The sequence below is a fragment of the Anomaloglossus baeobatrachus genome, chromosome 12, assembly GCF_048569485.1.
Source record: "Anomaloglossus baeobatrachus isolate aAnoBae1 chromosome 12, aAnoBae1.hap1, whole genome shotgun sequence".
Classification (NCBI taxonomy): domain Eukaryota; kingdom Metazoa; phylum Chordata; class Amphibia; order Anura; family Aromobatidae; genus Anomaloglossus; species Anomaloglossus baeobatrachus.
The window spans coordinates 34,536,383-34,564,365 of NC_134364.1; positions in this window are offsets into that span (position 1 = coordinate 34,536,383).

Consider the following 27,983-nt stretch of genomic DNA (forward strand, 5'->3'; position numbering starts at 1 on the left):
TAGTTACAAGTACTGAGCACCCGAGCATGGTAGTGCTCGCTCATCACTAGTTACAAGTACTGAGCACCCGAGCATGGTAGTGCCCGCTCATCACTAGTTACGAGTACTGAGCACCCGAGCATGGTAGTGCTCGCTCATCACTAGTTACAAGTACCGAGCACCCGAGCATGGTAGTGCTCGCTCATCACTAGTTACAAGTACTGAGCACCCGAGCATGGTAGTGCTCGCTCATCACTAGTTACAAGTACTGAGCACCCGAGCATGGTAGTGCCCACTCATTGCTACATTGCTACTGCTCACTATACTAAGAGCATCGGCTGTAATGATACTCCGGCACTGTGACTGTTGGGGTCTGCACTGATGCACTACAGAGCCAGCTGTCAATCACTATCAGGATATGTATTTTTCCTAAACATTCCCTATTTTTATCCAATCCCAGCTAACCCCTTTGAGGTCGCCTATTGCCTGATGCCGTTGTAAGCTGTGTGTAATTCCGGGTCGGCTGTATCATTTTTCTCGGTATGTGGCGGAAAAGCTGCAGGTTGTCACTAAGGATTTTTCCTATCTGTCATTTAGAATGTGAAAATTATCAAACCCCACAGGGATGTTTGCTGGGGAATTTACAATGGCTTCCTCAGAGAGGACTGCTCCTCACCTGTGAACTTTAATATTTTTTCTTCAATTTGAACAAATCTTCACTCACAACTCTTCCATAATAAAAAAAACAACAAAAACATGGATTGAGCATGGTCACCATGAGGCAGTGCCCGGAGTCACCAGTGGGTGCAGGTCACGTGTCCGCCCCGCTGCCGTTGGAGCTGAGGTAATATTTTTTAGCTCTCCATTATTGTGGTGTCGTTGAGAGCAGCAACTCCTGAGCAGGTTATTACGAGAAGCATCCTGCAAAACGGTATAGATGCTGCTAAAAAGAGCGGCTTTATTTATTTTCACCACTATGGTAAACCCGCCTGCTCACACCACACGTCACGTAACCCGCCCGCCAACAGTGACTGGGTGGGACTGGGAACCGGAACACCGCTTTTATGGAGCGACACTACGTCACGTGCCATAACAAGGCCAATCAGGTGCTTCTGTGTGAAGACTGCCCTGTTCCGGCTGCCACGGGAGGACTAGTCTGGACACCAGACCAGGCAATGTGAATCTTTTTACTCAATTCCAATTCTAATCAATAATGAAAAATATATGCGACAGGTAATATCCATGACCTCCATTTTTAGATAAAAATCCTACTGAGTTTATAGTGGAAAAAGAAAAATCACAAACTTATGGCAGAAAAAAAATCAATTACAAAATCCATTTAAAAATATAATTTAGTTGCAGAAGATTGATAGAAAAACACCAAGAAATAGGAGAAATTCAGAAATCTTCATGAGTGATCATTCCCACTACTAAAATCCTATGGTTTAAGATATTTTACTTTAGATTTAAGTAGGTTCAATAACATGTAATGTGGTTAGGAATAATTTAATTTCTATAGCACCACTTTATTCCAGAGCACTTTACAATTCAGATGTAATATGTATAAACTATATAAGACATTAGAAAGCAATACATTATTCAACAATTCAAACAAGAGGAGCCAGGGCTCCACCCACAAGGAAATCCGGTAACACGAAATGTAAAAAAAAGTGCTTTTCGTATTTGGTAATTTGGTCCATCCATCAATATAAAATAGATAGGGGCATCCATATAACACTGCATGAACCAGTCATGAGTCAGTATCTGTTGATGTCCAGATATAAAGTGCTAATAGGTGCATAAAGAGTGAGGAAACATAATTGGAGGGACCAGATTCGAAGGAAAAGTGTCACAATGACTATGAGATAGTGGGGAACCTGGGCTCCTAATCTGTCCCTTAAGCTAGGGAGGGGGTCCTATGCCATCTCTAATCTCAGGGATACTCCTGATGGTGGAGATGCCAGAATCTCCTTGTTGTGTCCCATGAATGGGAACAACGTGTTGTATATAATTCTTGCATTGCATATTTTTCCTCCTATCAGGAAATTCCTTTATTGTTACTAGGTAGATTAGACTGTATGAAGTTTGTCCCTATGTTCCTCCCTTAGTTGGCTTCTGTATAGAATACTCCTCCCTTTCTTCCTCAGTTTAGTCTAGAGAGGAACCATTGCTGAAGACATGTCTACAACCCTGTACAGATTATTGCTTTTCCCCTGCCTTTACTTTGTACTTAATACAAGATTCTAGAAGAAAACTACAGCGTTTCTCCTTGTCTTCCTACAAGTCATCGTTGGGCTGAGTTAAAACTGTTGATGCTTTGAGGAGTGAGTACAATCATACAGTTATCTAAGGGACTGATAATTAGAGCGGTTGGGATTCACAGCTTCTAGGAAGAGACAGAATAGTGAAAAGGACTAGCTGTGACCGGGATTAGTATTCATATATCAGTAAAGAACCTGTTTCCAAGAGTGCTATACTGCATACAATCCAGAGAAAGGATAACCCCAAGGGGCTGACAACAAGCCACTGCATAAAACTTTATAGCAGCTTCATACAGAATGTGTCCTGTAAAGTATTAACCGGTTATCAGCTATAGACCTAGAATCACCCATAAGCTAATTGTAAGTTGGCAAGAGACTCTGCAAATACATTCTGCAAACACAGGCTGCTCCCTAATCAGATTGCAACATTGTATAGGTTTCCCTGACAACCAGTGCAGAGCAGCATTCACCCTTCCTGATGGAGGCAAAGAGAACCCTTTCACTACCTGCTCTAAAAGGAACAAGAGAAAGACATGGACTCACACTTAAATTACAGTGAAAGATCTAAGCGGTTGACCAAACCAACATGGAAGGTTAAAGAGAACCTAGAAACAGCCAGAAGTGAACGGCTTACCCACACAACATTATTGTGGCAAAGAGTGCAAAAACAAGTGACTGTTTTATCTGCGCCCGGTGCTCATGAGCTACCACCAGAGGGAGCCCTTGAACAACTGTACTCAGCATACCGGTCTTACAAAGAGATTTGTAAAAAATATTCCTCTACCCTGCTGAGATCAAATACATCTGAGTCTCAAAAAGAACTACAGGACTTCCAACAGCTTAATGCTGAACGAGACTGCACGGTGCACGACATTGTGAGCGAGACTGAAGCAAAAATGGCGCAAATGTCAGGAGCGGCATCTTACAAATCCAGGTCCGTTAAGAGCTCAAGGTACTTACTTAACTCAGGCTCATCAAGGTACTCAACCCTCAACGAGCAGCTCATAAAAGGCGTGCGCTGAAGCAAAAACAACGAAAGTACAAGCCATCTTTGCCCAGAGAGAAGCAGAAATGAAAGCAGAATCTGCACGCAAGGAAGCAGAGATGAAAGCAGAATCTGCACGCAAGGAAGCAGAGATGAAAGCAGAATCTGCACGCAGAGAAGCAGAGATGAAAACAGAATCTGCACACAGAGAAGCAGAGATGAAAGCAGAATCTGCACGCAGAGAAGCAGAGATTAAAGCAGAATCTGCACGCCGAGAAGCAGAGACAATTGCAGAATCTGCACGCAAGGCAGCAGAAATTGAAGCCCTTCAGAAGGAATGTGAACATGTGGCGGCCATGGCAAGGCTAAAGGTCTTTGAGCAAGCTCTGGGTGGGAGCCAAGAAGGCAGCGCCAGTTTGTGTGATCTCGACACAGAAGACTCACTTAAGCGTACAAGAGATTACGTGCTGAGCCAAGCCGACGAACTACCAACTACCATCAACATTCCCGTCAGCGCTAACTCTTCTCCAGAGCTTCAAGACACTGATCCACCTACAACTTCCAGCCTTCCAGGTCAGTCCAATGCACCTCAGACTTTCAAGCCTGAACCTGCTTCATATTCCAATGCACAGCCACACCCTGCGCATCAGCAACCTCTGTATGCCCATGTCTACATGCAACCTAACATGCCGGCAAGGCGCTACACTCCCAACAACTGTGTAGCTCCGGCCCCGCATACAACAGAGACTGTACACAGCAAACCGGCGGTCGCTGGACTAAACGCCTACACCACTCCGTACTTTCCCATGTTCCCGAACCAAGAAGCTACGAACCATGCAACCAGCACCATACAGTCAGCAAATGTGCCCCCAATGTCGGAAAGATCAGACATATCCGACTTTGCGAGGTACATGATCCGCCGAGAACTCACCAACACCGGTCTCACAAAGTATGATGACCAGCCCGAAAACTACAGAGGGTGGAAGTGTGCCTTCAAAACCGCAACGCGTGACCTCGGCATTACGGCTGCTGAAAAGCTGTACTTGCTAATCAGTTGGCTAGGGCTTCGGTCTACTGAGAGAATCAAGAGACTCAGATCCCTCTACATCAGCGACCCAACAACTGGTCTCGCAACCGCATGGGACAGACTAGAGAAAGGCTTGGCAGTCCTGAAGCAATTGAAGATGCATTGCTGAAACAACTATATGACCATCCCAAAATATCTGGCAAGGATGCTTCAAAGTACCAGGAACTCAGCGACCTGCTGTCCGAGCTCCAACTGGCTAAAACAGACACACACCTACCTGGCCTCAGCTACCTGGACACCACTCGTGGGGTGAAACCCATAGTTGCCAAGTTACCTTACAACGTGCAGGAAAGGTGGACCACGGTAGGAACAAACTATAAAAAAGAGCACCAAGTCTCCTTCCCTCCATTCTCCTAGTTCTGCGAGTTCATCAACGGCATCGCGGAACGTAAGGCAGACCCCAGCTTCACCTGTGAAGAACCCACCGACTCCACTTTACCAGCTCCCAGGAATGAGAGCACTCTTCAAAATGACAGAAAACGTAGGGGCCCAGTATCAGTCAAGAAGACCGATGTTTTACCACCTACACCAACGTCAGCACCAGACAAGGGCAATGAAGGCAGGAAGGCGGAAAATCCGAACTGCCAGTGTCCTATTCACAAACTGCCACGTCCTCTGAAAAATTGCATTGGCTTCAGGAAGAAACCCCTCCAAGAATGAAAGGAACTCTTGAAAAGGTTTGGGGTATGTTTCATGTGTTGTGCCTCTACAGAACACCTTCCCAAGGACTGTAAGGTTACAATAGTGCATGGAGTGTGACAGCACGGATCACGTACAAGCGCTCCACCCATCTCAGCCTGATCCTGCACCTACACCTTCTCCTACCACAAGTCATGGCGGGGAGAGTACAGGCCAAGCTGCAAACCACCTCACAGTATCCTCCTCGTGCACCGAAGTCTGCGGAGAAGATCTCTGGGACAAGTCTGGTGCGAAAATATGCCTAGTAAGGGTATATCCGAAAGGTCACCCAGAAAGGGCCGTGATGGTGTACAGCATCCTGGACAACCAGAGCAACAGGTCACTCGCCAGGTCTGAACTCTTCGACTTGTTCGGCTTAAAAGGAAATGCCTAACCTTACACACTAGGTACTTGCAGCGGCATCTCAGAAGCTTGCGGAAGAAGAGCCAGTGGTCTCGTGGTAACATCTCTTGAAAATTCCGTAGAGATACCTCTACCAACACTCATCGAGTGCAACCAGATACCTGCTAACCAGGAAGAGATTCCGACACCTGAGGCAGCTCTTCACCATCCTCACCTGAGAACTATCGCCAGCAAGATCCCAGCTCTCGATCATAGTGCAAACATCCTGACTCTGCTTGGAAGGGACATCCTCCCGCTACACAAAGTACGCCAACAAATCAACGGGCCACACGACGCGCCATTCGCTCAGCACTACGTCTTAGGCTGGGTGATCATAGGAAACGTCTGCGTAGTCAGAATGAAGAGTCCCAACGTGATCTCGCCCTACAAGACGCACATCCTCCCAAACGGTCGCGGCACTCACTTTCAACCACGTCCGCATCTCTACTGGGTGAAAGAGAGGCTGAGCGACACCAGGTGGCGACAGCAGCCGCCCGACTGTGCGGACGCACATCATCTCTGGGATGACAACTTTGGGTCAACAGTGTTTGAGTCTACAAACGTAGACAACAAGTTGACACCGATGAGAGAAGACAAGGGATTCATAAAGATTATGGATAAAGAGTTCTCTCAAAACGACTCTAACAGTTGGGTAGCCCCATTACCCTTTCGGTCTCCATGGCCAAGGTTGCCAAACAACTCCCAGCAAGCAACCGCAAGGTTCTCCTCTCTAAAACCCATATTGAAAAGACAACCAGAGATGGAGAAACACTTTGTCGAGTTTACGCAAAATATCCTCGACAGAGATCATGCCGAACAGTGGCACCACATTCCCACCGAACAAAACCCAGCTGACCGAGGAACGAGACTCACTGCTACGCCCAAACTCGGCGACAACATGTGGCTGACACCTCCAAGTATCTTATACGAGGAGACCTGCGATAACTACGTCGGCAACATGTACGAGCTGGTGGAACCAGAATCCGACAAGGAAATTAGACCAGTCGTCTCCGCTCGCTACACTTCAGTGACATCAAAACAGAAGTTGAGACCTCATCGCTTCGAGCGCTTCTCAAGTTGGTCATCTGAGGTACGAGCCGTAGCTTGTCATATTCACATCGCTCACTGTTTCTACAAGTCTTCAATGTGCCACAGCTGGCACATGTGCGTGAATCATCCTGGTGTCATCGACAAAGAACATGCCAAACAATTCCGGTCCGACTGTGGAACTAATTTCACAGGGTCTTGTAAGGAACTGCAGCTAAACAACTTCTTGGCTGACAACGGCTGTACCTGGGTGTTCAATCCCCCACACTCCTCACACATGGGTGGATCCTGGGAACGCATGATCGGAATCGCACGAAGAATCCTTGATTCCATGCTACTAAATCACAAACTTCCTCTCACCTAAGAAGTGCTGGTGACCTTCCTCGCAGAGGTATCCGCTATAATAAACGCCAGACCTCTGGTTCCTGTATCATCTGACCCCGTCGCCCCAATGATTCTCACTCCAGCCACACTCCTCACACAGAAAAATTGAGCTGTTTCAGTCCCTCCTGGGGACCTCAACCAAAAGGACATATTCAGACGTCAATGGAAGCAAGTACAACATTTGTCCAATGTGTTCTGGCATCAGTGGAAGACCGAGTATTTGCATCTGCTTTAAAGCCGTCACAAATGGCAGAAGTCATCTCCTAACCTGCAAGTAGGAGACGTTGTCTTGCTGAAAGACAGAGAGGCTCATCGCAATGAGTGGCCAATGGGACTCATCACCAAGGGTGTACTCAGCGACGATAGAAAGACCCGGAAGGTAGAAGTGAAGGTGACAAAGGGCGGTTCAACCTGAATCTTCTTTCGTCCAGTCACCGAACTCGTGCTACTTTTACCGAAGGAGGACGTTACATGAACTAACTTTGTTGTTGGACACTGCCATGGCGGGGAGCGTACCTTTCCTTACCCCTGCTGTACTGAGACACAACTGTCCGTATCCAATTGAACCTTGAACTTTTCCTTTGGACTTAAACTTACCGTTGGATTATTGGGTTGGAGGAAGAGTTGGCATGTTTGCGGCTTCCCCAATCTGAAGATGGGTTTTTTGAACTTGAATTCATTTTCCATTTTTTCTACCCTTACATTGTTACGCAAGGACTATGCGTCATCGACCAAGCATGGACTTCAATTCAGTGCATTACCGTTGCATTTTTTGTGTTTATCTCTTTCTCGTTACAGGTTTCGTGACATCGAGGGACAGGATCGACTCCTTACGTCGTACAAGGACTTGTGAAATCAGATGATTTCAGACGGGGAGTGTTGTGTCCCAATGAATGGGAACAACGTGTTGTATATAATTCTTGCATTGCATATTTTTCCTCCTATCAGGAAATTCCTTTTTTGGTACTAGGTAGATTTAGACTGTATGAAGTTTTTTCCTATGTTCCTCCCTTAGTTGGCTTCTGTATAGAATGCTCCTCCCTTTCTTCCTCAGTTTAGTCTAGAGAAAAACCATTGCTGAAGACATGTCTACAACCCTGCACAGATTATTCCTTTTCACCTGCCTTTACTTTGTACTTAATACAAGATTCTAGAAGAAAACTACAGCGTTTCTCCTTGTCTTCCTACAAGTCATCGTTGGGCTGAGTTAAAACTATCTATTGATGCTTTGAAGAGTGAGTACAATCATACAGTTATCTAAGGGACTGATAATTAGAGCGGTTGGGATTCACAGCTGCTAGGAAGAGACAGAATACTCCTTCCTGGCCCTACTCCTGACCAGTGCTGATCTGATTCACTCTCCAACTCCCCCTAGGGAGGGACAGGAAAGGAGTGTGTTGAAACCCACAGATAAAGACTGCAAGGGGAAACCAAAACTCTGTCAAACAGCACGCACACGCAAAAGGTAAAGACTATAAGATTCAAGAGGAAACACAAGAGAGGTAAACTCTACAACTGCACCAAGCAATGAGCACAACTTTCACCAGACAGTCTGGGACACCACACCTCACAGACCAACATAGAACAAACTGTAGCTGGAATGGGTGGAAGGATTCAACCAGTATAAATATGAGGGAAGCAGATGTGATTGGCCTCCTCACAACATGTGCTCAAAGGAGCAAGCAGACAAGCAAGGGTTAACTATTACTAGACTGCCTATGAATCAGCAAACAGCAGGTCGATGCACGAGTCTGCCTGTGTTGATCCCAGACACCAGAGAAACTAGCGGGTAGTGCATTAGAATCTGCAATCTGACCAGAGACCAATGCCGCCATGACAGTCAGGGAAGTTTGTGCAAAACTCTCTGACAAAACGTTAGGGAAGCAGAACAGGGTTTTGTCATATTAACAAAGTGCTGTAATAAACCAGTCTAAAGAAATGCATTTTTAGAGCACACTTAAAATTGTATATACTGGGATTAAATCGGATTATTTGGGGTAGTGCATCCCAGAGAACTTGTGCAGCACATGAAAAGTCTTGGAGATGACAATGGGTGGTGCAGATTAAGAGGATGTTAATCTTAAATCATTAGCAGAACAGAGGAGAAAGGTAGGGTGATAGACAGATGAGGGAGGAGATGTAGGGTGGTTCAGAACTGTGGAAAGTTTTGTGGGTGTGAGTGAAATGTTTATATTGTATTCTGCAGCTGATGTGTAACCAGTGCAATGACTGGCACAGGGTAGAGGCATTTGTGTAGCGGCTGGACAGAAATATGACTGGCTTCCCCATTCAGGGCGGAAAGGAGAGGGGAGAGTTTAGTAAGCAGGAGACTGATTAGTAGAGTTTCAGTATTCCAGGCAAGAATGAAACTGAGCAACAGTAAGTATTTACAGAGTCAAAGATAAGAAAATGACAGATTCTCAAGATGTTTTACATAAGAAAAAAGGTTGTCCAGTAATGGAGTAATCTATCCGCACACATGCACATCATGCATATACTGGCTGAAGCAAGAAAGCTTTTTAATATATACTATTGACCTGATAAGAGTTGTAATTTTAATGTAAATAGAGAAATGCCTTTTTATGAAGTCCTTGTTATAGATCCCATATCTTACATGAAAGAAAGAAAAAAGATTAAATGTATCAGTACAGTAGCTGTACTGGGGTTACTGAAAATAAAAGCAGAGCTAAATAAATACATAATGGGTATTAGCACAATAAAGCCGTACATTTAATTTATATTTTGTTTGGTTTGCGGGCTGGAGCACCCAAGGCGATGTCAGCACCTAATGTCCAATTGTCATGGCAGCCAGATATTTATGACTTGTGGATTATAAGCCTTTACAGCTTGTGCAAACACAGCCAGGAGTGAGAGGGTTAATCATTGAGCCAGATGGCTAACAACTGAGATAAACCAACTTAGCAACAGGTTCAGTATAACCTTTTACATAACAGCCCGGATAAAACATCTGATGGGGAAAGAAAATGGCTGCAATTGGCAAGTTAAAAAGGGGTATTCCCATATCCCCGTTCTTATCCCAATATGTAGTAGGCATAAGAATAATAATAACTATATTAGTAAATACCTACGATTAAAAATGTAGTATAATTCTTCTGATTCACTATGTCTCTTACCTCATGTGCAGGGCATTGCAGGATCATGGTTACGACCACTAGCAACTAACTATATACGTGGTCCTAATCATGGATTCCTAAGGTCCTGCAATGCCCTGCACAGAAGATAAGTGAATCAGAAGAACTACAGTCATGGCCAAAAGTTTTGAGAATGACACCAAAATTATATTTTCACATGATCTGTTGCCCTCTGGTTTTTAATTGTGTTTGTCTGATGTTTACATCACATACAGAAATATAATTGCAATCATATTATGAGACCAAAAGGTTCTATTGACAGTTAGAATGAGTTAATGCAGCAAGTCAATATTTGCAGTTTGACCCTTCTTCAGGACCTCTGCAATTCTCCCTGGCATGCTCTCAATCAACTTCTGGACCAAATCCTGACTGATAGCTGTCCATTCTTGCATAAGCAATGCTTGTATTTTGCCAGAATTTGTTGGTTTTTGTTTGTCCACCCTTCTCTTGATGATTGCCCACAAGTTCTCAATGGGATTAAGATCTGGGGAGTTTCCAGGCCATGGACTCAAAATCTCTATGTTTTGTTCCATGAGCCATTTAGTAATCACCTTTGCTTTATGGCAAGGTGCTCCATCATGCTGGAAAAGGCATTGTTGGGCGCCAAACTGCTCTTGGACAGTTGGGAGAAGTTGCTCTTGGAAGACATTCTGGTACCATTCTTTATTCATGGCTGTGTTTTTAGGCAAGACTGTGAGTGAGCCGATTCCCTTGGCTGAGAAGCAACCCCACACATGAATCGTTTCAGGATGCTTAACAGTTGGCATGAGACAAGACTGGTGGTAGCACTCACCTCTTCTTCTCCTAATAAGCTGTTTTCCAGATGTCCCAAACAATCGAAAAGGGGATTCATCTGAGAAAATGACTTTACCCCAGTCCTCAGCAGTCCACTCCCTGTACCTTTTGCAGAACATCAGTCGGTCCCTGATGTTTTTTCTGGAGAGAAGTGGCTTCTTTGTTGCCCTCCTTGAAACCAGGCCTTGCTCAAAGAGTCTCCGCCTCACAGTGCGTGCAGAAGCACTCACACCAGCATGCTGCCATTGCTGAGCTAGCTCGCCACTGCTGGTAGTCCGATCCCGCAGCTGAAACAGTTTTAAGATACGGTCCTGGCGTTTGCTGGTCCTTCTTGTGTGCCCTGGAGCCTTTTTGGCAACAATGGAAGCTCTCTCCTTGAAGTTCTTGATGATGCGATAGATTGTTGACTGAGGTGCAATCTTTGTGGCTGCGATACTCTTCCCTGTTAGGCCATTTTTGTGTAGAGCAATGATGGCTGCACGTGTTTCTTTAGAGATAACCATGGTTAACTGAAGAGAAACAATGATACCAAGCACCAGCCTCCTTTTAAACTGTCCAGTGGTGTCATTCTTACTTAATCATGACTGATCGCCAGCCCTGTCCTCATCAACACCCACACCTGTGTTAATGGAACAATCACTAAAACAATGTTAGCTGCTCCTTTTAAGGCAGGAATGCAATGATGTTGAAATGTGTTTTGGGGGTTAAAGTTCATTTTCTTAGCCAATATTGACTTTGCAAGTAATTGCTGTTAAGCTGATCACTCTTTATGACATTCTGGAGTATATGCAAATTGCCATTAGAAAAACTTAAGCAGTAGACTTTGTAAAAATTAATATTTGTAGCATTCTCAAAACTTTTGGCCATGACTGTATACTACGTTTCTAATTAGAGACATTTGCTAATATAATTATTATTACTACATCTACTGCATATTGGGATAGGATCTTGGAGATGGGAATAATCCTTTAATGTAATTTAGTGTCAGATGGCAGAGATGGCTGCCACATAAGTGGTCTTGGGCAATATGCTGTGTTAGAACACATGGAAGTTGTAAGTAGCAGGTGAGCAGCTACACTCTGATAGGCTGAGCCTATCCATGTATCAGATAGTCGGCGACTTATTTGAATAGCTGACCTGTAATACAGTTCTCCTGCATACATATTTGACGCCCCTGCGGTAACCATGGCCCCTGGACAGCACTTGCCGGTGAATTACCAATGGGTGAGCACTATTGACTTTTTTGTACTTTAATGATTTGGTGGCCGTAGTGTTTCCCTGGTATGTGTGGGCTCATTACTCTGCTTACGCTGGGCTGTGGATGTACGGGTCTGCCTATATTAGGTAAACCCTATTACCCTCCCAGTGATTGGGGATCTTTGCCTCCACCCGTGTCTTAACACAGGGACATGTGATTTCAATTTATGTAATCATATAGGACATACCCTATACTCACTTATGCCATCCCTTACGTGGGTCTTGTGGTGTATATACACGAGTGCAGCATTTTGACTCCTATGCTGGTTGACTGTCATCTCATTTTGAACCCATGGGTCTGACCCAAACATCCACAGCATATGTGTGATTGCCCTTACACCTACAGAAATATATTTTATGCCCTAAATCTGCATGCTAGGTATACCCTGCCTTTTGTGCCACTTTTACCATTGTGCTCCGGAACTGTCATATCCGTGGCAATTGCTGCCCTATCTTTTTGCACATTACCTCCCCCTTCTATACTCTGTGTCTATTTTATGAATTATATATATTTAATAAAGTTGTATATTTTATATCTAAAAAATTGGAACATGGCTCAGTTTTTTCTGATTTTCTATATTGCTTGGAGTTTCCATATGTAAGTCTCTATGATGTATCGGATGTATTTGATTACATCACAAAAACAAGGTAACAGCTCGGGTCCGACATGACTGTGCCAGTCATCACACACACACACACACACACACACACACACACACACCAGGACATTCACACTCACTGTACCCGGCTGTGAGACTCACTTAGGCTAGTTTCACACTTGCGTTGAACGGGATCCGTAGCATTGCGTTGTGTGACGCATGCAACGGATGCGTTGCATATAGTGGCACAACGCAATGCTACGGATCGTACAAAATAACGCAATCCGTTGTAGTTTTTTTTCCTTGTCTTTACACATCTGAGCATGCGCAGTTGTGTAAAGACAGCTGCGTTAACGGAATCCGCCACCATAGGCGTCCATTATAAAAATAACGGACGCCTAACGGATTCCTGCAGGTTGCGTTTTTTTGACACTCCGCCAAGCGCAGAAAAACGTTACATGCTGCGTTCCATCCGTCCGACGCAGCGTCAAAATAACGGTGCTGCGTCGTCCAGCGGATGCAACGCAGACACTTGCCTTACAGTGCGTCGTCCATACAACTCTATGGAGAATAGCGCAGCCCGTTAACGGACTGCGCTATTCTCCATAGTGACGGAATGCGCTGAACGCAAGTGTGAAACTAGCCTTAGCCAGATGACAGGCCTGGGCACTGTTAGATGACAGGCAGCCAACTGGGGAGGAAGAGACCAAACCTGGGGGAGGAGAAAGTGACCTGAGGAATGTGGCTAGTTAGTCAAAGAAAGGAAGTGAAGGAGGAAGGATTTGTGAGTTGAGGAGAGGAGTAAAAAGGAAAGGTGTCAAGACAGACTAGAGACTCTTGAGACACATTGCGGATTCTTTGCTACTTGCAAAGACCTGAGTAGAAAGATCAGCCACTCAGAGGAGAAAAGTAGCTGAAGAGTGAGAGAGCAAGCTCCAAGGACAGAGGGACCCTGTGGGGTGGACATCCAGTGCTCACAGTACTTTGCACGCACGGGGTGCAGATTCCAGAACAGACCAGTACTTCAAGCCGTCTGTTAACTCTGCCAGGCGGGTGGGTTTCCAGGACTCATCTGCCACCACTAGCGTCCGAGGCATCAGCAGCAAAGAGGGGACCGGGACATATTCCCTTAAACAGTCCAAGCTGCCTGCGGCAGGACCCAGACACCAGGAAGGCCTCCAAGTGCTCCACGCCAGGGAGGACCCACATACACCAGAGTGCAAAGGTGGAGAGTGGCACCAGGTTGGCAGGCACAGCCATCAGGGACACGGGCGCACCTGGGATCCAGTTCGTCCCCAGGGTGTGAAGCTAGTAAGTAAAGACAATCAAACTGCACTCTGTCTGGACTGCTTCATTGCACTGCGCCTCCACATTAACACTTCACCTACCCCTGTAGAAAAGCCCTGCTAGCGGAGGGCTCCACCATCCATGCTGCCCCCATCCATCATCCCCAGTGGGAACCCGCAGCGGCGGCCCTACTATCCCTGGGCGCAAACCGTGAGTGGCGTAGTCGGACTTCATTTTAATTGTTATTTTCATTTAAAACTGTTTGATGGTGCCCCCGGATCTGGGACTCCTCGAGCCATGGACCGCCCGGATCTGAGCAGCTCGGCTGCCTCAGGGCGCAAAACATACATATCCCGTGGCTACTGTGAGGGAAATTAAAACCTTCTGCAACTCCTACAGTAATTCCAGTGGTTCCAGCAACCGGACCAATCACACCAAGGCATGCATAGTTAAAAGGGAATCTGTTACCAGGTTTTTGATATACTATGAGTATGTAGGCACAGGGATTCTGATTCCAGCGATATATCACTCAATCATTCTTGCTGCAGTTTTGCTAAGAATTAGTTTTATCTGTTGCAGGTCTACCAGTTGTCTGAATCCTGAGCTCTGTATAACCCCACCCACACCACTGATTGACAGCTTTCTGGCACAGTCAAAGGCTAGGATAAAAACAATGAGCAAATCCCCTGCAGTAAGTAAATGGATACGAATAGTACATTTAAATAATAAAGAGTACTTAGTTAACCCTATTTTGTATGGAGAAAAAGTGTTAAAATCTTCCCACCTCAACAAAATGTATCTCTAATGATTCCCCTTCTCCAAATGCCAGCAGGCCTCAATAGATGAGGCAGAGCAAGACCCAGGCCTGACTGTTTTGTACCAGACAGTGGAAAGTTATATAGACGAAATGCAGAGCCCAAAAAGAGGGGCCATGCCACTATATGTATAATCTACAAGTAACAAAAAGTAAACCCCCCCCAAAACGGGATGGCACACCTGTTGGTAAAAGTGTAATATGTAGGTGCATATTCACACTGTGGCCATTAGCAGATAAATGGCACTTAGAGAAGATGAATCACTATAGACATGACCTGCCAGATTGGATACAACTTGACATGGTTGGATGGCTTTGACGCTTTTTTGATCAAAATAGGGTCAACTAAATACACTAGGTTATTTACATGTATTATTAAAATTTACAGTATTTATAGACTATTCTTCAGAGTATTTGCTTATTTGTTTTGATCCTAGATTTTGTTTGTTACTTACCTAGAAGGAACCTTTGGTCTCACTTAGGCATCAGGGCCTTGAGTCAACTACTATACTTGTGTACCGCCCCGCGCTCGGCTGCAGCCGAGCCGCTCGGGTCCGGGCTCATTTGGTGGGTGGCTCGAGCGCCTCCGGACCCGGGGGTCATGTCGCTCTGCAAGGGGTTGTTGGCCATCTCGATGGGGGTGGTTAAGTAGGTGTACGGCCGGAGCAGTGTTTGAGTTTGTGACGCCACCCACGGGACGTGGTGAAGGTGTAGACACCACCGCTGAAGTTACGGGGCGCCCGGGGGAGATGGTCGTGCAGCAAGATGTTAACCCCATCGTGGGCAGGGATGGTGGCCCCGGGACCCGCTTGGGGAGAGTAATGGCTGGGCAGTGCAGGGTGGCGCGCGGCCGGATGGCACTGTTGTACTCACGATTACTGACACACACAAGTCTCTGATGAACAAAGTTGATGGTGGTCGGTGCCCACAGCCAGCTGCATCTTGTCCCCCCACCCAGATTGGTGGTCTTGGCATTTCTCCTGCACCTTGTTATGTTCGTGTAGACTGCCTGTGCCTCAGCAACGGGAGTCCGCTCCCCGGCTGTGTGTCGGTGGAGACCGTTTGCCCACAGGCGCTGGCCTGTGGGATCTCTCTGCCTGTGCGGTGGCTTTCTATCCTCCTCGGTGGGCTGTTGCCTTATTTTGGGTCTTGGGATGGGAAAGGACCTAAAGTCCAGACCTAAATCAGTAAATTCGACGTGGTCCAGTGGCTTCTGGGCCTCGTTCTGGGTCTGAGTACCCCCCTGGTGCTCCGGTTTCCAGTCGGTTCCCCGGTTCGGTACCGGCGGGCCACTACCCTGACCTGGTCCCTTACGGTTCCACCTGGCCGTCTTCCCGGCTCCTGCAGGCCAGGCCACCGCCTGCCTCCTAGCCAAGGTACCAGGGCTATGACCCTGGCACCTGTCAGTTTCTGCTGCAGACCTGTCACCACAGGCCTGCTGAACTCTACTCCTCTTAACTCCACTTCACTTCCCTCACTACTGACTACTCACAACTGACTGACTACTGTTTCTCCTGTCTTAGGCCCTCTGGACTCCTCGGTGGGCGTGGCCAACCACCTGGCTCTGCCCCCTGGTGTGACCATTAAGCCTTGAGGGAGGTGACTAGGTTTTAATGTGGTTGGCTGCTGTTATCTTTTTAGGGGGACAGGTGTTATGCGGGGCCTATCTGTGACTACCTGGCTAGTCCAGGGCGTCACACTTGCATACCGTAAAGTTATTTTTTGTAAAAATTTATGTTGGGGTATGTGCGCATGCTGCAGATTAGGTGCAGAAATTTTCTGCACCAAATAAAACAAAAAAACGCACCTTGTGGCAAAAAAACGCACCAAAAATGCATGCATTTTTGGTGTGTTTTTTTGTGAAATCAATGCCTGGAAGGACTTAACAAAAAAAAACCCAAAAGAACCACACCAACAATTGACATGCTGTAGATTTTTCTGCACACAAAACTTCAAGGAAAAAAAGAAGCAACTTGTGCACAGTACTTCAGGATTCTCATGGTCTTTGCTGGCATAAGGCCCTGTGCGCACGCTGCGGATTTACCGCGGATTTGCCGTGGAACTGCTGCAGAAAATGTGTCTAACATTGCTGCAGTCATTCCCCAGCAAATCCTAGGGGCTTTAAAAAAATGCTGTGCTCACACTGTGGGTTTTTTTATACCTGCGGATTTACCCACGGATTTTCCGCTTCGGAATTAATGTGCATGTCACTTCTTTTCCGCAGGTATCTGCGGTTTTTGCCATAGATAATGGTAAAAATCCGTAGGGACCAACTTGTGGAAAATCCGCAGTAAATCAGTGGTAAATCTGAGGCAAACCGCGGTAAAACTGCATGCGGTAAGTCTAGACATGCAGATTTGGGCAAGAAACTACATGACGACCTGCAGCAAAAAAAGTGCTAATTTGACGCTGAGTCACTTGTCATGAACAAACCATGAGATAGGGGATGTCAAAGAGTTCAAAGTCAAAAGCCAGTAAAGACAAACTGATAAGACAATTGTGGCGCCCTGGACAAGCCAGGTCGTCACAGGTACTGCAACAACACACCCCACACCCCGGCTAGGCACATCAAAGTCAGACAAAAATCCTTGTTGCCTCCCTCCAGGGGCTGATGTCCACACCAGGGGGTGGAGCAAGGTGGTTGGCCACACCCACCGAGGAGTTCACAGTCCTGGAGGCGGGAAAAGGAAGAGAAGAACAGTTTGAGAACAGTTTGAGAGTGGAGAGAGTGAAGTAGTAGTGGAGCAGACTGACCGTGTCCGGGTACGTTGGCCGGGCACATACAGCAAGGTTGGCAGATGGTGGTGACCGTCTGCAGGAGAGGCCGATTGACGTAAACCGTAAGGACCGGGGACGGGCGGTGGCCCGCCGGTACCGGACCGGGGAGCGAAGAGAAGCCAGCACCATTCGGCAGGGCTTACGGACCCCGACCAGGCTTGGAGTCGCCGTAAAACCGGTAAAATCCGTTAGCGAAGGGAACCTCCTGGGTTTCCCAGCAGCAAAGACCCGATTGAAGGCAACCGCTCAAACCGTGAGGGGAAATACAGTCACCGCCAAGGCTACAGTTCCCAGGGCCAGAGCCTGTGGGCAAAAGGGGCTCCCTCAGCATCCATCCAAGCTGGGGAGCGGGTTACCGGTGGGAAGCCATCAGAACCAGAAACATCCTACAGGTGCAGGGAAAGGCAGTCACCACCAACCTACCGGGAGGAAAAGCCACCGCAGCCGTCTGTGGGACCCGTCCATCCAGCCATTTGTTTTACCGGAGACTTTGCATTCATCATTGCCTGAGTGAGTACTACCGTGCCGTGCGGCACCGCGCTGCCCCCGCGACCCTGCACCTCACATTCACCCTCACCGGGCCCCGGGACAACCAACCCCTACCCACGGAGGGGGAAAACAACATCCAAGCTGCTCCCTGTCATCGCTCCCGGGATCCCCGTCCAGAGCAGCGGTGGTGTCACAACCTCACCACAACCGTGGGTGGCGTCACGGACAATACCCTCCAAAACCCCAAAACCTTCCCCCTTTTCACTCACGGGCGAGGAGCGCCGCTCGAGTCCCCGGATCCGGCCCACCGCTCGAACCACCGAGCAGCAAGCAAAGCAGCCCCGAGCCGGACCCTAGCGTGGTGAGCGCAGCATCCCCTCCCCACCCGCGACACAATCGTATAGTCGGAGGCAAAGTCTCGGTCAGGTAACTAAGGTCAGAGTGCATCAAGGCAAAAAGGGATAATCCAAGCAAGTAGTTAAAAAGGTAAATCCAAAGTTGTGCAACAAGGTCAGAATATGAGGATACAGGACAAACACCACTGAGCAAAGCTACAACTGGCAGTGATCTGACCACTGCCAGCCAACTAATCACACTGAATGGGTTACACCGGGAGGAAACCCTGCAGGCCCGGCTGGATAGGGCAGCTGGGTTGTCAATCAGAATACCGACAATCAAGCATCCCTTTACCTTAGATTGGATGACTCAGCTGTCACTCAAAATACTGACAGCTCAGCATGCCCTTGATCCTATAGAGCAGCAATGTTGTCACTCACCGTGAGTGGTGGGATTATGATAGCTAAGGCTTTGCTGATATGTCCTGATCTAATCTGGCAAAGTTTTGAAAGTTCACAAAATACAAGTCTTCTGCAGAACTGGAACAAAAAAAAAAAAGTGCTTGAAAAACATGTATGCTCTCAGTCAGCAGCTTACAGAATTGTGATTGCAGCTGTGGATGCACATAGGCTACAGCAATGGATTTGCATACAATTGTGATCTATCAAACTAACTTTTGTTAATCAATGTCCTCTGCTTCTCCAGTAGGGGAAATGGGATAGTTATAACAATCACAAAATCATAAATGAAGCAAATGGGAAGCAAAAGGTGGTTGTTGCCAACCTAAAAAAAAATAATCTGCATTGCCCTAGGCACATTCCTGTTTGTGAATCTGTTGAGCACAGCTCTGGTGTAATTAATTTCTTACACTGATGTTTAATATGAATGTCTGCATTTTATTAATGTGTCACAGAGAATAAACCGAGATGGCAGCAGGATGCTATGATGAGAAATTATTTATTAATAAGCAACAGATGATTACGGCAAATTCATTTACCAAGGTGATTCACAGCTATGAAGCCATTTCCATCCACCATAATGTTCCTGTAGGCTATTATTCATATAATATGCTGTATCTCAAAGCTACATTGGAGGCAGTCAGCTGTAATATTATAATCCAAAAATGTTTTACAGGAGTCTTGTTATACGTGGGGTCAGTTCAAGTCAGCTTACGGTAAAAGGCAAGAAATGAAAAAAAAAAAAAATAAAAAAAAAAAAATGGTGCACTTTTATCCATGTGTATTGCCATGGTGACGAATATCTGTGTTATGCACATTCAAGTGCACATGTGGTAAATAATGAAAAATACGTTTTTGACCCACCCGGCTCCTTTACAGACTAGAGGTCCCAGCTGTGCAGTCCCTAATGGCCCCTGCACAGACCGAAACCACCCTAACTGGATATCTCAGATGACCACTCGGATCAATTGCTCATTAAGCGGCCATCAAGGCTTCGAAGTACCTCCTTAAGAAATCGCGGGGGAACATGCAGAGTAAAACAAGGTAAACCAAAAATAATAATAAACAAGGAAAAACCACAAATCCAACAGGTTCTAGTTCCCGACAGGGTCCACTTTAATAATATCAAAAGCGGAGAATGGAAAACTGGGGAGGTTTTAATTAGTTATACTAACCGTATGATAGGTGAGACCATATTACATAATACGAGGACACCTATTGGCAGAAAGGCAATGAGCACAACACATGTAAACACAAAGACAAATTGTTCAGAACCCAGACAGCAACCAAACCTAAAGGGGGCTTTACACGCTGCGACATCGCTAATGCGGAGTCGTTGGGGTCACGGAATTTGTGACGCACATCCGGCCGCATTAGCGATGTTGCTGCGTGGGACACCGATGAGCGATTTTGCATTGTTGCAAAAACGTGCAAAATCGCTCATCGGTGACATGGGGGTCCATTCTCGATTATCGTTACTGCAGCAGTAACGATGTAGTTTGTCGCTCCTGCAGCAGCACACCTCGCTCCGTGTGACACCGCAGGAACGAGGAAGCTCTCCTTACCTGCCTCCCGGCCGCTATGAGGAAGGAGGGAGGTGGGCGGGATGTTACGTCCCGCTCATCTCCGCCCCTACGCTGCTATTGGGCGGCCGCTCAGTGACGTCGCTGTGACGCCGCATGGACTGCCCCCTTAGAAAGGAGGCGGTTCGCCGGTCACAGCGACGTCGCCGGGCAGGTAAGTATGTGTGACGGGTCTGGGCGATGTTGTGCGGCACGGGCAACGATTTGCCCGTGTCGCGCAACAGATGGTGGCGGGTACCCACACTAGCAATATCGGGACCGATATCGCAGTGTGTAAAGTAGCCTTTAGGGTGGCTTTACACGCTACGATATCGGTCCCGATATCGCTAGCATGAGACCTGCCCCCATCGTTTGTGCAAGAGGGGCATATCGCTGCCCGTCGCGCACAAAATCGCGCACCCCCGTCACACGTACTACCTGCCCTGCAACGTCGCTGTGACCGGCGTACCGCCTCCTTTCTAAGGGGGGCGGTCCGTTTGGCGTCACAGCGACGTCACTAAGCGGCCGCCCAATGAAAGCGGAGGGGCGGAGATGACCAAAACAAACATCCCGCCCACCTCCTTCCTTCAGCATTCTGGCCGGCGGCAGGTAAGGAAATGTTCCTCGTTTCTGCGCATCACACGTAGCGGTGTGCTGCCGCAGGAATGAGGATCAACTTCGCCCCAGCGACAGCAGCGATAATTGGGAGAGGACCCCCATGTCAACGAGGAGCGATTTTGGACGTGTTTGCAACGATCCAAAATCGCTCCTAGAAGTCACACACAACGAGATCGTTACAGCGGCCGGATGTGCGTCACAAATTCCGTGACCCCAACGAGATCGCTGTAGCGAAATCGTAGCGTGTAAAGCCCGCTTAACTGTGGTCCAGTGGAGAGGGAAATGGACCACAGCACAGGAGGCAGCTGGATCAAATCCAAAGCATGACAATCTGTCACTCTTTTCTTATTCTAGACAACCCCTTTAGGAAACTGCAATATTAAAGGGAACCTGTCAAGTGCAATATGCACCCAGAATCAAAAGTGGTTCTGGGTGCATATTGCCAATCCCTGTCTAGCAGTACCAGCCTATAGTAGCATACATAAAGAGATCTTTAGAAAAAGTATTTCTAAAGGTACTTTATGATATGCTAATGAGGCCAGCGACTAGTTGCAAGGGCGTTACTTCCCTTGGCTAGTTGGCCCCCTTAGCATGTAAGCATGCCCCTGTGGGCGTGCCAATATGCTATGCTAATGAATGCGCAGCGTCACAGGCATGGTCGCACACCTCTGTACTGTCACCAAAGCCGACGCTAGTTTTCATCTCAGTCTGCATGATCAGAAATTCCTTGACTTCCGATCATGCACACTATGAAGCTGGGTGTACGCGTCCTAAGTTCACACTAGTGTAACTGAAAGTCCGGGGACATCTGATCATGCGCATTGACTCTAACCCAGCTTTTTGAGGCGGTGCAACAGACACAGATATTTGTCACTGCCGCTGGGCAGTGGGTATTGAATAGCATGGTAGCACTCCCCTTCTAAGAGGGTGGAATGAGCGCAGGAACTAACTGACTAGTAGTCATGCCGCTGAGGCGTGGAGATATACTGTGGACTTGCCGGACAACCGGGGGACCGGTGGCAGAAGATTATCCGATACAGTAAGAGACCGGAGAGTACATGGGGAAAACAGAACATGGTTCTCTACCCTAAAATTAGAAGTGTTGCAGCTACTAAAAAACAATCTAGCACTCAAATCTACATTACTTGCCTTGGCACCTCCTGTGTGTGTAGCGCCCCTGAAGCCATCAGGGAGCTACAAGGTTCTACATCCTCACCAGGATGCAGGGCCTACCCCCTAGGGCCCCGGAAGACCAATGCCAGTCACACACAAACACTCCAGGTAATCCCAGTTTACCCCAACAATCCCCCATACAATGGTGCAAGGCTAAGGTCGGACCAATGGATGGCCGCCTAGAGATGGAGCCAGTCCAGTCCCCTAGTTGACCAGGTGGGAGGGGCAGACAGGGACAGAGAGTCAGACAGTCGATCAGAGAAGTCAGAGGAGTGAAGGTGGACGTGAGGAGATGCACTGTCAAGAAGTTGACAGTTACCTGGTACCTAGGAGGGTAGTTGCTGTTGGAGTACTCCCGGAACTAGGCACCGACAGGGTACAGGACCCTAGGACAGGCAGAAGCTCCAAGCCGGCCTGTTGACACCTTGCACAGTGAGGGGGACTATCAAGGACCTTGCTGACCCTAAAAATCCAAGACTCAGTAGCAAAGAGAGTCGGGGACAGGACCAGAGACTCCAACATCACAGGGTTCACGCTACCGTCATACGGACAGCAGTGGAAAGAAACACCACCGGATAGGGACCCCCAGTTGCTCTATGCCACAGGGACCCACTAACCAGAGACAGGTGCAGGGGAAGAAGGTACCAGATTACTACACTGGCACTTGGACAAAGGGGACCTGAAGGTGAAACCAGCCGACCTCGGGTGACCAGTTATTACCAGCAAAAGTGAGTAAAACCCCAGTTGCACTGAACAAAACCACAAAGAACTATATAAAAAAAAAATAAAAATAATAGCACTGAACCCTTGTTTGGACTACCTTTTTCCAGCACCCATCATTACACCTACCCTGTGAGGCCCAGCCCTGCATGCGGAGGGCCCAACATCCAGGCTGTCATTAATACCAGCCCCAGTAGTGGACATTGTGCAGTGGCGGTTCCCTCTACATAGCCTCAAACACCGCAAGTGGCGTCACGTGTGAACACTATTCTATTCCCCTGTAAATATTTCCCCTTTACAAAAAAGGCCCATGGCACGGAACCGGGCAACGGCCACTAAAGTGACATTCCCCAGATATACACCGCCGGGGACCGAGTACCCCATAACCCTGGGCGCGACATGTGCGATTCCAAACAGCCAGACACGCTGTCAGACAGGGTGGGGGCGCGATCTGACTACAACCAATCACAGATGCTGGGACTGCCGGTGGGCGGGGAAACCATGCATATGCATGAGCTTAATGAACAGCCCTGGAAGGAGTGTTACAGACGCCTGAAGACTGGTAAGTATTACGCACTTGCTTTATTCTTATTTTCTTTTTTTTTTTTTTTAAATTACCCGGGTGACCATGTCTGGATACTTACCCAGAGTTCTCTGAGAACTCCGGACCCCGGATCTGTGCACGGGTACTAGGTTACCCATGCGGATTCGGACTTTTACAGTCCGGGTTCATCCATCACTATTTTTGACTTTGGCTTAAAATAAAAAAAAATGCATTAAAAACCGCAGGAAGATTAAAATTAAAAAAACAAAACAAAAAAAAAAAAAGTCTGTATGTGAAACTACGCATATAGAGTTTTTGGCGGAGGAAGGGTCTCAATATCTACACCGTGAGGATAACACTCTGTACCCAATGAACCTGTTGATGCAGATAGAAACGGAACAAAGTGTTTTGCACTGGTTCAGAATATAAATAAGGAAATCAGTGATGAAACTGTCTTTCTGATGTGTGCTGGAGGAAGTGAACCGTCCCTGCAGTTACAGGTGTTATGTGAGAGACCAAAACGTACCAGAACCTAGAATGGGAAGTCATTAGCCTAACGGCACAGCGCTGATCTCAACAAACCCGATAAGGTGTACTGTGCCCTGTGTTTACTCATCTCGCCGCTGCCCTTGCACGCACTGCTCTGCAAAGGAAATCATCCAAGAGAGACAGATTACAGAATAAAAAAATGAAAATCTGACCAGCCTGACAATAAAAACAGTAGGAAAGAAGTCAGAAGAGACAGAATAGTGACAGTGACAGCAGTAACAATTATCAGATGATAAGGAGATTAATGGCATTTCACACTGCTGCTGTGCACAACCAGTGCTCTACCATGATGCAGAAAAATCATACTATCAATTTTACATATATAATATTTTAGACATATAAGTTTTAGCCATATATTTCTGGCCTTCTACATTACATTGGAGGATGAGGACAGCCTTGCTGAGGGCAAAATATATCCACAGAAACTCCTTGTTACACAGGGACAAGCGGGGCTCTGCCAGGTATGAGATAACTCCGATAGCACCGTAACACACAGGGTACACAGGGAACATAATTAAACGGTGATCCCTGCACTCCCTACAGTCCCTATATGAGTTCTTCCCTAAACCCCCCCGTCGCTGATCACATGCCTAGGCCCTTGCTTGCCCTGAACTCACCATGGCTAGTGAGAAGGCTGGCAATAGCACTGGTTTAACCACTGCAATAATACTACACAAGGGAAGGCAGAAAAACAGGGGGATAGACACAAAAGGAAAACACTCCAAGTTCGTCCAATGCAGCTAAACACCACATATGCAACAGTCACGATTCGTCAGCTTATTCCATAGACTAGCTCCTTCCAAAGTGGGCGCATAAGAATGACGATTCTATCACCGGCGTCAGATGGTAAGATAAGTGACTCTTTATAGCGAAGGGGAATGATCATAAAAGAGCTGCACCTGGGATTAAAGGCCCAGTCACACACAACGACTTACCAGCGATCCCGAAAACGATGCGACCTGATAGGGATCGCAGGTAAGTCGCTGGGAGGTCGCAGGTGAGATGTCACAGAGTCAGATCTTACCAGCGATGCAGGAACAATACAGGTGGCAGTAGCGACCTGTATAAGGATCTCAGCAGTCACTGTGACCCTGTCACACAGTGTCAAACACAGCGATGTGTCCTGCACAGCAGGACATCACCTTTGAAGAAAATGGCCTGGACCATTCTGCAACGATTAGCGATCTCACAGTAGGGGCCTGATCGCTGGTAAGTGTCACACATAACGAGATCGCTAACGGGATCGCTACTGCGTCACCAAACGGTGACTCAGCTGCGATCTCGCTAGCGATCTCGTTATGTGTGACAGTACCTTTAGGCTACAAAGGACAACCAGATTGGAAACAGTCCTAAACCCCCATAGCACTAAAAGTAGATTTCACTCAAATACAAGAAGTGGATCTGCGAACAATAAGGTGTTATGATGACCTTCTGATCAAAGACTCGCCAGAGGTCTCCCCAGAGCCGGACACACTCATGGCACGCTTGTATTTTGTTTATCTGATTTATTGACTTTTTTTTAACACTTAAAATGATCACTGTAAAAATATCTGTTTTTAAGAAGTTACACAGAGGGATCAAAAGATTTGCTGCCCATAGAAAACTCTGGACTGCAGGATGGTGAAGAGGAAGGGAAAACAGCTGCAGAAAGCGACACACAGATGCTGCATTCTAGAAAGTGTTCTGTATTCACAGCTACTCTGCTCAGTACTGCTGTATCATGTCCTCCATGCTGCTGCTTATGAGGGTATGCTGCACAGAGACGGGGGAACAAGACCTCTTTTCTCTGTATGCCGTGTATGCGAAAACATCATAGATCGCTTTTACCATTTGGTTCCTGGAAAACTGAAATTAGATGTGGAGCAAAAAGGAGAAAATTGGCAACAAATCTCTTTTACAAGTCATATAATAGCAGGATATAGTGGTCTTCATGTATATGCATACAATGGCTTATTCTTAAAGTGCAGGTAGACATGCCACATGTCAACCCTCTGCTCACTTTACATCCCTGCGACTTATAACGCTCAATACGGAGGCTGCTCATAGTTCATAGTGATTTTACAGTAATTATAGTCATCCCAGTATAAAAACAATAATTTTACCAAATAGTTTATTTTTCAGCCAGTTACGGTAGATCTGTGTCTATGATTAATAAAGCTGGAAATTGATGTAATTGGTAGGTCTCATTAGGGTTTACATATTATTGGTTGTTTAAATATGAAAAAGGAGTATAATGGTGATTGTGGGGTGAATAAGACCCTTTACAAATCAAAGGTGTTTGCAGCATCAGGTACTGTATTTATGAAAATAAATTACAATGGACTTGGTATCATATTTTTAGTAAACATGCATAGATGCATGAGTCAATAGCAAATTGGGTTCATTCTTTGAAAAGTCGTGGGGTATGAATCCGTGCACTTATGGTTTAATCTGCATGTGGCTTCAAAATTCAATTTGTCAGCAATGCCACAACTGATTACCAGTATTGAGTGGGCACTACCATGCTTGCGTGCTCGGCACTCGTAATGAGTTGTTGGACGCTCGCAACTCAAGTACCTGGGTATAATGAAAGTCAGTGGGGAACTCAAGCATTTTTCCCGAAGATCTTCCCCATGCTCGAGTTATCCATTGACTTCCAATATACTTCCAATTATTGTCTTTCCTTTACAGATTCCTTGCAACTGGAGAGTCGCTTTCGTCCCTTCACTACCAGTTTCGACTAGGAATTTCCACCATCTCGGGAATCATTAGAGACACTTGCCAAGCCTTGTGGGATTGCCTCCATGAGGATTTCATCCCCCAGCCCACCAGGGACAGATGGCTTGCAGTTGCCGAACAATACTACAACATTTGTCAGTTTCCAAATTGCCTTGGCTCAGTGGACGGCAAACATATAAGAATTGTGAAACCTGCAGCTTCGGGGTCTGAATACTACAATTATAAAAAGTATTTCTCAATTGTCCTAATGGCAATAACGGATGCGGACTACAAATTTATCTCAGTGGACATTGGCGCATATGGGAGATCAAATGACTCTCAGGTCTTTAAAATGTCCCCAATGGGGCGGCGAATCTATGGGAATACTTTTGATTTCCCTCCTGCAAGACCTCTTCCTGGCACATGTGAGCCCCCAATGCCCTTTGTTTTTGTGGCCGACGAAGCCTTTCAACTCTCCCAACATCTATTAAAGCCATATGCAAGCCGTGGATTGACGCAAACACAAAAAATATATAATTACCGATTATCCAGGGCCAGAAGAATGGTGGAATGCTCCTTTGGGATACTAACCAGCAAATGGCGAGTGTTGTTAATGTGGAGCCCCTCCAGTGTTGTGTCGGTGCATTACCTTCAGGGACTCCACGCAGCAGGATCCTGTCACAGGTAGGAAATCTTCTATCTAGGATTGTCGTGACGCCACTCTCAGAATTGCGGTCAGTGGAGACCGCCACTGCAGATTAAGGGATGCCTGGGGCTGATGGTGGGTGCAGTCAGTTGTAATAGCCTCCTGAGAGTGAGGCAAGCCCCAGGGCCCTGTGTAGGTGTGTAGAACCACAAGGCGCAGAATAACTCCACACAAGCAGAATGTCTTTCAGGGGTTTTACTCACAGAAGGTGGCAGAGTGAGTAACCCGGGCGTAGCTGGGATGAACCAGGCTGGAACCAGGTGTCCTTCAGGCTGACTGATGAGGGTGACTACCGACTCGCCTTCCTTAGCCCTTTGCGTTTTGGGGTAACCCCGACTTTTAGTCCCTATGGGGGTCACCCAGGGAAGTTGCTGAAGCCTCTCTCCCCTTCGTTTTGGCCCGTTTGCTTGTAGCCTGGACCAGGACACTCCGGCTGCTTGCCTCCTGTGAACTATGGGCCCTAACTGTGGCGACGTGGCTGCGGACGCTGTAGTGTGGTCTTGGGGGTATGAAGTGCCCCCTCATGCAGGTTTGGCAAGGAAAGGTGGATCTATCCCTGCACTGGGACCTGCTACCCGTTTGGGCCTGGTAACTCCCTAGCAGTCTCCTTACTTCCCACTCCGTTG